Raw genomic sequence first — 9,708 nt, forward strand, 5'->3', positions numbered from 1 at the left:
GACAAAAACTCAAAAAAACCCTTGCGTCAATTGGTGCAAATAAATGCTCAATAAATACAATCGTGGTGCTTCAAAAGACGTATATAAGATTGTAACAGGTGACGAATCATGGATATATGCATATGAGCCGGAACGTAAACAGCAGTCGACTGTATGGGTGTTTCAAGATAAACCCAATCCAACAAAAGTTGTTCGCGCTCAAAGCACATCGAAACAAATGGTCGCCTGTTTTTTCGGGAAAACTGGTCATGTGGCAACTGTGCCTTTAGAGGAACGTAGAACGGTCAACTCTGAATGGTACACAACAATTTGTTTGCCAGAGGTCTTCGGTCAAATACGGAAAAGAAACAAACGCCGTCGGATCATTCTTCATCAAGACAATGCCAGCTGTCACACATCTCGTCTAACAACCGACTTTATGAACAGTCAAAAAATCGAATTGATGGGTCATCCGCCGTACAGTCCTGATTTGGCACCCAATGACTTCTTCTTGTTCCCGTTTGTCAAGAATAAATTGCGTGGACAACGATTTTCGTCGGCGGAAGACGCCGTTGATGCGTTCAAGAACCATATTATGGAGGTGTCTCAAGAAGATTGGAAAAACTGCTTTGACAAATGGTTCGAACGAATGCAAAAGTGTATTGATCATAAAGGAGAATACTTCGAAAAACAATAAAGCAGTTTTCAATGCCAAATTCCTGTCTTTTCATTGTTAGGCTCGTATAAGCGGTATTAAACATGAACCGACTCTGCGAACTGTCACTAAGCGCTGGAATCAAATATGTCAACACTTATGCACTCTCAAAACTATGGTATGTGGCGCAAATACTACCCGTGCCTACACAAACGGCTGCAAGAATCCGGAGAATGATCACACAGTTTCTCTGGCACTGTCACCTGTTCCATGTAGCTCCTAGAGCCCGGATTTCTATGTAATTACATATTTTTTCCTTTATATGTACAAGCATGCACTGTAAAAAAAAATACACTTCTTGTACACTTTTGGTACACTTTCTTGCATATAATATGCACAAGATGTGTACTGAAGGTGTTGCAAAAGTGTACTTAAAGTGTTCTAGATGTGTGCGACCCGAAATGACGAAATTTTGTACACTTGTTGCACACTTTGGGGACACATTCAAAGTTGTGTGCACTTCTTCAACGCTTTCTGTACACTTTTGTTTAAAGTATGTCTGTACACTTCTTGTACACTTTGTAGCACATGATTTCATTTTGTGTTGTTGGTCATATCGATTGTCATTTTATACTTTTTTGACAAATTAATATCTTATGAACATAAATCAATTTCATTATATAAAGCAGTAACACATATAAAATGTCACATCACAATTGGTGCCACCCATGCATGTACGTACAAGCCACTAATATTTTATTATTGGTACATTGTTTGTACACTGTAAAAATAATACCCGTCTTGTCATTTTTGGTGAACTCTCTTCGATAAAAATGTTAGGGAACGTTAAGTGTAGCAGAGATGTACGACCCGATTATTAAATTATTATTTTAAGCACAGGATTTTAAGAGTAAGATTTGACCTATTGCCCTTCAGCCATAGAAAGTTAAAATTTCCGTGTTATTAGCGTTGTTATCAATGTTCTATTATTGGGAAGAAAGGTTTCGGTACACTTCACATCTGTTTGTTCTTGTGTTCATCGTAAGAACTATTGAAAATATTGCGGCATGTTTATAAATTTTAAAATATACCAGGAAAAGAGCGCTGGTTATTATCATTACCTTACAAACAATAAAATTGACATTGAATTGAATATACTTTGGAGTTGTTAACAAGTATCGACTACCGTACGTTCATTAGATAGAAACTGGATTCGCCTCGCTTCTTTTTATAGGTATACCGTATTGGCCCGAATATAAGCCGCACATTTTAACCAAATTTCAATTGTCATTTGTTCCGAATAGTTATTTGTCTTTTTATTCTTTTTAACGATGCACAGATATGAAAGACCACATCGAGCTACGACGAAAGTGGTCCCGAGATCGAATCCCGGACTGGAGATGGGTGCATGTCTCTTCATCAATTTCATCACTCATCCTCATCGTCGCGATTAGCCAAAAGTGGAAGTGATACGAAGCTAAATAACAAAAATAAAATCAAAACAGGAAATTTTTCCCAGAGTCCCAACTTATGGTTATTTTGGTTCTAAGTTTATTCTTACTCTTCCACCTGCTCGCTACTGAAAAATTCTGGACAAACAACCCCTCATGACTCACCACCGTAACGGTACATCTTGAGAGGCGTGAGGGGTTGAAGACAACTTTCGCAATCGCCGGAAGCATTTCGCTTGGTTGGCGTCTTCTCGCGACACGTGTTTCAGTAGTGCTTCATTTCGCATTGTGTACTGTGTATTGTAGTTCTGTGCAGATTCAGGAGAGAACGAACTACCACCACAGATTTTCGGAGTAAGAAAAGTAAGTATTTATGCATGTTTTCTACAATTTCATTTTATATGTTTCTTTGTTCGCTGAAATTCTGATTTAACTGCCTAATTATAAACGCGCGAATAAAGTAAAGAACCTGGTCAGACCCAGCGATTACACCAAAATGGGAGATTAGCTTCAGGGCTCATTATTTACCATACCATAATACAGTGGCGTATGCAAGGGGGGTTACTGGGTTTAACCCCCCCCCCCTTGAGCTTTTGAAATATTATGGAAATTGTTGTAGAAAAAAATTAAAAATGGCTAATTTATCCCAGTCAAAGATCTGCGACAGTAATAATAATAATAATTTGAATTATTATTCCCATGCAGCATGAAGAAAAACACAACATTCCAAACACAATCTAAGCGGACGCAAAGTTCAATTTTGCAATTATTTTTTTTTTGCAAAAAGTCGCGCAGTGACGTGCGAGAATTGTGAAAATTCCTTGCTTCGTCGCAGTGTGCCGAGTCTGCCGACCTTATTGCAAACATTCTTCCCGGTACTGATTTCACATCCCCTTGTGAACTCCTCAAGTGATGCTGAGTCTACATCCACATCATTAAATAATGTTGAAGAAGTGCTTTGTGAATCACCTAGAAGTGATAAATGTGTTGGAATGTCTATAAACTTACTTTTCAACGAAAACATAGACTCAATGGAATTTAGCAACATGTATTCTCGCGCTTCATCATCATTCTGGGCGAGTTCCATAGGTAAAGGTAATGTAGATTCCCCCGTACATATAGCACCGTGCCATGAAGGCACACGTAGTGGTGTGGCGGGCCCCAAAGATTCTCGATCTCGAACTATTTTTGCAGGTGATGTGAAATTTTGTTCTATTTCTTTCATAAATAGCAGCTGCATTAGTAGTAATTATTAGTAGTAATTTAACTAATTAATTAATTATAAGAATTATTAATTAATTTATTATTATTATTATTATTAAAGTATAATAAAACAATGGTAATGTGAATTTGTAGAAAGTTTTCAAAAGAACACCCCCCTTGATGAAATCCTGCGTACGCTACTGTCATAATAGTTTCACATTAAGCTGCGTTGTTATCTAAATAGTTGCAAGAACTAAGTTATGTGTTAGGTGAGAGTTCAATGCTTCCTTGCTTTTGTTCTCTGCCTATTTCATTTATTTTTGTCATTGCGGACAATTCCAGTGCCGTGAAGCAAATATACAGGCATATAAAATTTGAAAATGGCAGAAAGCACACTTTTTCTCTCTCGCGGTGACTTGACCCCTCATTCTCTTTTTTTGGAATAAAAAAAACTGCCTTCTCATTCCTCTCCCTTTTGTTTGTAACGTTTTTGTCAATTTCTTTTCCGTTAAAGCTTCCCATCTTCATTTCTCATTTTAGTATCTCTTCCTTCCTGTTTATTTCCTCTGTTTTCGAGCATTCAGTTCCCTATGTTTACCCTCACATTTTCGGCCTGTTTCTTCTTTATTCTCTCTCTCTCTCTCTGTTATTATTCCTCTTCCTTGCCTGCCTCTTTTCGCTTGCTTTGCTTCTATATTTCTCTCTCTCTCTCTCTCATCTATTTCTTTCTCCATTTTTATATTTCTTTCTCTGTCTTTTTCTATTTCTGTTTGTTCTTTTCTACTTGTTCCTCTTTCTCTCTCTCTTTACTATCTCCACAGAGATATATATATCATTCTCTCCAATTCTTGCTTCTCTATTTCGCTCGTTTTTCTATTGCTTTATCTCTCTTGTGTTTCTCTATTTCTCTCTCGCCCTCCTGTCTCTGACTCGGCCTCTTTCCTCTCTTGTCCTCGGTCTCCCTCCCGATGGCTGATTACGTCATTGGCTTGTAATCAAAGGATCTCGGGTTCGATACCTGCTGCAGACACATTGCGCAGTGATTGGGATCACGCTTTAAACTATAGGTCCGTTCCGACCAACCTATTTGTACATAAAGTGTAGTTAAAACCAACAATTCAAACAATTCTCTTCTCCTCCTCTCTCTCTTCACCGTGTGTGTGTGCCCGACTCGCTCCTTTATCTTTATCTGTCTCTTTTCTCTTTCCTTCATTCTCTGTCTGACTCTTTAATTCTATTCCTTTCTCACATTCTCTGCCGCTTCTTCCATCTCCCTTTCTTTTATTTCTTTTAAAACACTTTTTCTTATGTGGAGATGTTGGAAATATTTACATCATGTTCGCATGTCATCATAAGAAAGAAGTGCTTTAAAGGAGAGAAAAAATAGATGAAAGAAGCGGCAGAGAATATGAGAAAGGAAGAGAATTGAAGAACCGGACAGAGAGTGAAGGAAAGAGAAGAGATACATAGACATACACCGAAGAGGAGGGGGGAGCGGAATACAAGAACCGAGGGAGAGGGTAAAGAGAAAAAATACGAGTACATGGGAGAGAGAGAGAAATAGGGAAGCGAGAGAGGGGGAAAGAAATATGGAAACGAACGAGAGGCATTTACACATTCTGGATGTTATTTTTTTTCTTTTAGAAAAGAGGAGTAGGCGTAACAAAAATCTAGAATATCTTAACCTTATATATGTGAAAGATAAGAAATATTATATTAAAAAATCCATGAATGCTAGAGACAATGGTTCTATCAGTGGCGTGCGCACTTTCTTTTGTGGTCCGTCCTCATTTTGCCATCTTTTCGTACGTCTGGCGTTCTTCTTTTTTTTTTTATTATTATTCTTAAGGCACCTATTGTTCCTGTCATGAAGACAAGAGAGAAATATTCAGAAGCTATTGTCGTGCAGAGAATTGTGAGGCATATGATTCGACTGAAGAAGGATTATTCTGTGCTTATTGTGGATATCTACCCACCAAGGATGCAAAAGGTAAGTGTGTGTTACATATTGTTATCTGAAACATGAATATTTGCATTTCCAAATCAATCAGTGATAAGAAATCTCACTTTCCGTAGACAATTTACCATGATAAAAGTATTCCTCCTGTTTGAAATTTGGACTTGCGAGTTAACAAATATAAATAGAAGAAGTCAAAGTTGAATTAATTTAAACTGTCTTCAGAATATATTTCCTTCGCTTCAACATTAGGTACATTTAAGGCTCAGATTTATTAAACTGCTTGACGCAACATCAATGTGGCATATCAAAAGGGGGTTGGTGGGGGTCACAACTTATAACCACCTCTTTTGCTCAGTATTCCTTAAAAAATGTTGAAAAAAAAACATCAAAGGCAGAAAAAATGGCAAATTGAGGGCTCATTAATAAAAATAAGCATATGTACCCCTCCTCCTTTCGAAAATCCTGATAACTCATAACATCACTCACAATCTGAATAGCTTCTTATTGGATGACATAATGATCAGATCTTAACCCCCTCATACCTTTGATACCAGCTTTATAAGTGAGACTTAGGTTAATTCAATATGCTTAACTGTTAAGGTTTGTAGTCTGTCTGTCTGTCTCTCTCTCTTTCAGTAGTGGAATTCTCTTGTGGAAAATTATTTTTATACTCATAGATGTTATAGATAAGGATATCATGTCAATTTTGCTGTTTAATTTTGCTTTTATACTGCTTAATGTGCAATAACTATATCTTGTCTCTTTTATTTTATTTTATCTATTTGTGCATATTACCTCTTTTTATGCTTCCTTTCAAAAGTGTCTGTAGCAATGCCTATTATCCTAATGACATGTGGAATATGCATTTTTAAGTCATAAAGTAATTTTGGCTCTAAATTTTTCCTACCACCTTTAAATACAAACTGTCATCCACAGATGGAAAATCCAGAATACACCACTCTAAATATTTTTTTGTGCAAGTGATAAATTATTTTAAGTAACTTAACTATACAAAAATAATGGCCAACATGAGAAACAGTCATGTATATTCTCTTTCACTTTCTTAATTGCTTGAGATATGGAATGGTGTTTTTTTCTGTTAACATACAAACTTTTATGCACATCAAAGACTTGGAAATTTAATTATTACAATGACATTTAGTCATGGAAAGTGGTAGAGGAGCAGAGAGAACTCTTTCTCCTCTTATTTGTTTTTCTTTTTGTTTCATCCTTTCTTTTCTCTTTTCTTTCCACTTGCTTTCTCTATTCAGCCTCTCTCTTTGTCAGAGCGAAATAGACTCCTTCCCTCACTCATGTCTTTTATTCCCTCTTCTCCTTTATCTCTCTCTCGCTCTCTGTGTCTCTCACTGGATTTATCATTTTTCTTCTCTCCAACACACACACATATGTATGAGAGTGTGTGTCTCATTTAGAGAGAGAGAAATATGTGTGTGTGTGTCATCTTCCCTTTCTCTCTCACTGCATTTCTTCCATTTTTCTTCTCTCCTAGAGGGAGACAGACAGAGAAATATGTGTGTGAGACAGTCATCCTTTCTCTGAAGGAACAGAAAAAGGAAAGAGAGAAGGAAGAAAAGAGTGAGAGAGAAGAGGAGAGTGATAGAGTGAGCCCTCAGTCTGCCTTTCTCTCTCCCTCTCAAATTTTCTATCCTTTTGTGAGGGAAAGAGAGGTGGTGGGATGGGAAGGAGAAAAGAGTGAGAGGGGGAGGGAAGAGAAGAAAAGAGAGATAAGTTATGAAGATTGATTGATTTAGTTTATTTTACTTCGCGTTTTGTGCCTCTTGGCTAATTTGCGAAGATGGGGATGAGTGATGAAATGATGAAATTGATGAATGGACATTCACAAACAACCAAGCCCGACCGGGATTCAAACCCGGGACCCTTGGCGTCGCAGCGCGATGTGCTAACCACTCGGCCACAGGGTCGGGCATAAGTTATGAAGAGTTTCCAATTGTAATTCATATACAAATTACATAATTTAAAACCATGCATTCTCTTCATCTGTTTTAGTCTCACATAAGTTCCTAATTATTATATTTTCAAAGCTCCAAGTAATGTTCCTCTGTGATAAAGTGTTGACTGTTTCACATTCATATTATATGATATAAACAGGAAAAATTAGTCTTGTATTTTTTAAATCAATTTTTTATGTATAGGATAAACGTTTATGAACAGAAAAGTAATATAAATGAACTAAATTGAGTATGCTATATCTTTAATCATTTTGTTTTGGCTTATAAGTATATTTCAGAATCTGTCTCCTCTATAGTTTTACAAAGAATATTATTGCTATTATATTTACACCACCTGGGTATGGTAATATTTTCCCAGTGCTAATTTAAATAAACCTTGAATGTTCTCTGTTTCATACCAGTAAATATGGTATTTGTTTTGTTTTACAGTAACTTCACATCAATATTTTCTTGGCCCTGTGCAAAGACATGCAACATAAAGGAGAAAGTGCTCTTGTGATGAGTTTCGGGTTCAAGTCTGGCCTGTATAGGAGTATTTTTGTGTACCCGTCTTCATGCATCAAAGGTAAGCGCATACAAACTTTAATTGCTGTAGTTGAGGGGAGGAACAGTGAAAGTAATATACTAAAGGTTTAGAAGTTGACAAGTTGGATTCTAAATATTTTGTAGTCATTAGTAAAATAGAAGAGCTGAATTCTTGGTTACTGTTGTTGTCTTTAATATGAGTGGTTCTTGGTTTGAACTCTTTGGAGTTCCAAAGTTCTGTATTAACCCAACATCATAACAGTTGGGGAGCTACATGCAATAAATAAAATACTGTGAGCTTGAACACCAGTAACAGTGCTGATGGTACACAATGCGTTAAGCACATATTATCCAATGAAAAGCTGTCTGTCTGGCAGGCCTTGACCCCTCAAAGGGATGTGGAGTCATGGAATTTAGTGTAGGTAAAAGGGAAGCAAATTGGTACAGGGATCTGCTTGAATGTCAAAGCATTGTGTTCTTGGGTCATGGCAGATATTAAATAAGTCAAATTTAATGTCAGTGTACAACAGCCATTTGAGGGCATTGTTCTACCATGTATTTTTTTCTTTTTTTGTGGGTTGATGCATAGTTAAGTCTCATTGCGAGAGAGAGATTGTTTTAATTGGATAATACTTGATCAGGAATAAATGTGATGTTTTGTAATTAAATTCAAGAAAAAAATATGATATTTATGCATGCTTCATTTATTTTCAGGAATTATCACCGTTTGGTAACAAAAGATTTTGAGAAAGAAGCACCCTATCTGGCACTATTAGTGGAAGGAATGTTGTCCCGGTAGCTGCAGATGCTAGAAAGCGCAGTGTGCCACTTTACGAACATTTATCTATGCACTTGTTGACATATACTATAGTTTTGAATTAGACTACCCCAAAAGTTGTGCTACATGTATGGTATTAGTCCAGTATATGTATACTATTAGGCCATAAAGACAGACTGTCACCTCAAGTCATCTATCTTATGTGAGAAGTTCAAGGATTGAAAGCAGACTATGCATTAAGTACCAGTGTATCTGTGACAAACAATAAATGTTCTGTCTCAGGATCTTCTGTATCATTTGTTACTATGAATTGCACCTAAGTTTATCTTATTGTTCATTAGCAACAATGGTGTGGTGATTGAAAATGGTATTCATAGTGTTTCTGTGTTTTATATTCATTTTAGGTTACAGGTTGTTGATTTTTTTCTGTTTAATGACAATGCTTCTTTACTCCTGCATCATTTATTTTTTGTTCATAATTGAATTTTTTTCCTATTTGGTTTATTCTTGTAATTGTTAATCTGCATGTATACACGATAAGGCATAAACATGTAGATTAAATGAGAAGAAAAATTTATTTACTTTCTTTTTTCAGCTATGATCTCTCATTTTGTGCAAAAGTTATTTTCAATATCTCCTGAAAGTGTCATTTCAGTTTCAATATTCAATTCAAAATTTGCACATATAACCAACCATGAACTCACAAGGCCATGCCACTTTGAAGCAGAAAGGTGTGTTTATATATGCACAAATGTGAACAAGCTCAATTTTTTAATTAAATGTAGCTTAGCACCCCCATTACCCTGCACTAGAGAAATTTACACTAAGCTCCCTCCGCCTAAAATATTACAGTACTGATAAATTATTTCGTTGTGTACTAAGAAGTGTTTTCAGCATGTTCTAAATGTGGGAAGTGTACTATAAATGATAAAATAATTTCTAGAATGCACTTAACACACTTGCAGAATATATAATATTGACAATATTCCTTTCCATCACTTTTTCAGCATATACAACACTTCTGAAGCACATTAAATGTGAAGTGCTTCAAGAGAGTGTTTGAAAAGTGAAATTTTTTTACAGTGGAGAAATGTATTGGAACTTTTCCCTTGCAGGTATGCAAGAAAAGAAAAAAATTGATGCATTTCAATGTGTCACTCTACACA

General features: G+C 36.2%; 1 long non-coding RNA gene across 1 annotated transcript; it reads left to right on the plus strand.

The window, feature by feature from the left end:
* The first annotated feature begins 2,333 nt into the window (after positions 1-2,333).
* On the plus strand, positions 2,334-8,557 carry LOC146000062 (uncharacterized). The gene is made up of 4 exons (XR_014443468.1): positions 2,334-2,448; positions 5,138-5,278; positions 7,669-7,804; positions 8,479-8,557. It is a non-coding gene; the product is annotated as an uncharacterized LOC146000062 (long non-coding RNA).
* The last annotated feature ends 1,151 nt before the right edge of the window (positions 8,558-9,708 follow it).

This window comes from Lepisma saccharinum, chromosome 16, assembly GCF_977018435.1.
Source record: "Lepisma saccharinum chromosome 16, izLepSacc3.1, whole genome shotgun sequence".
Taxonomy (NCBI): domain Eukaryota; kingdom Metazoa; phylum Arthropoda; class Insecta; order Zygentoma; family Lepismatidae; genus Lepisma; species Lepisma saccharinum.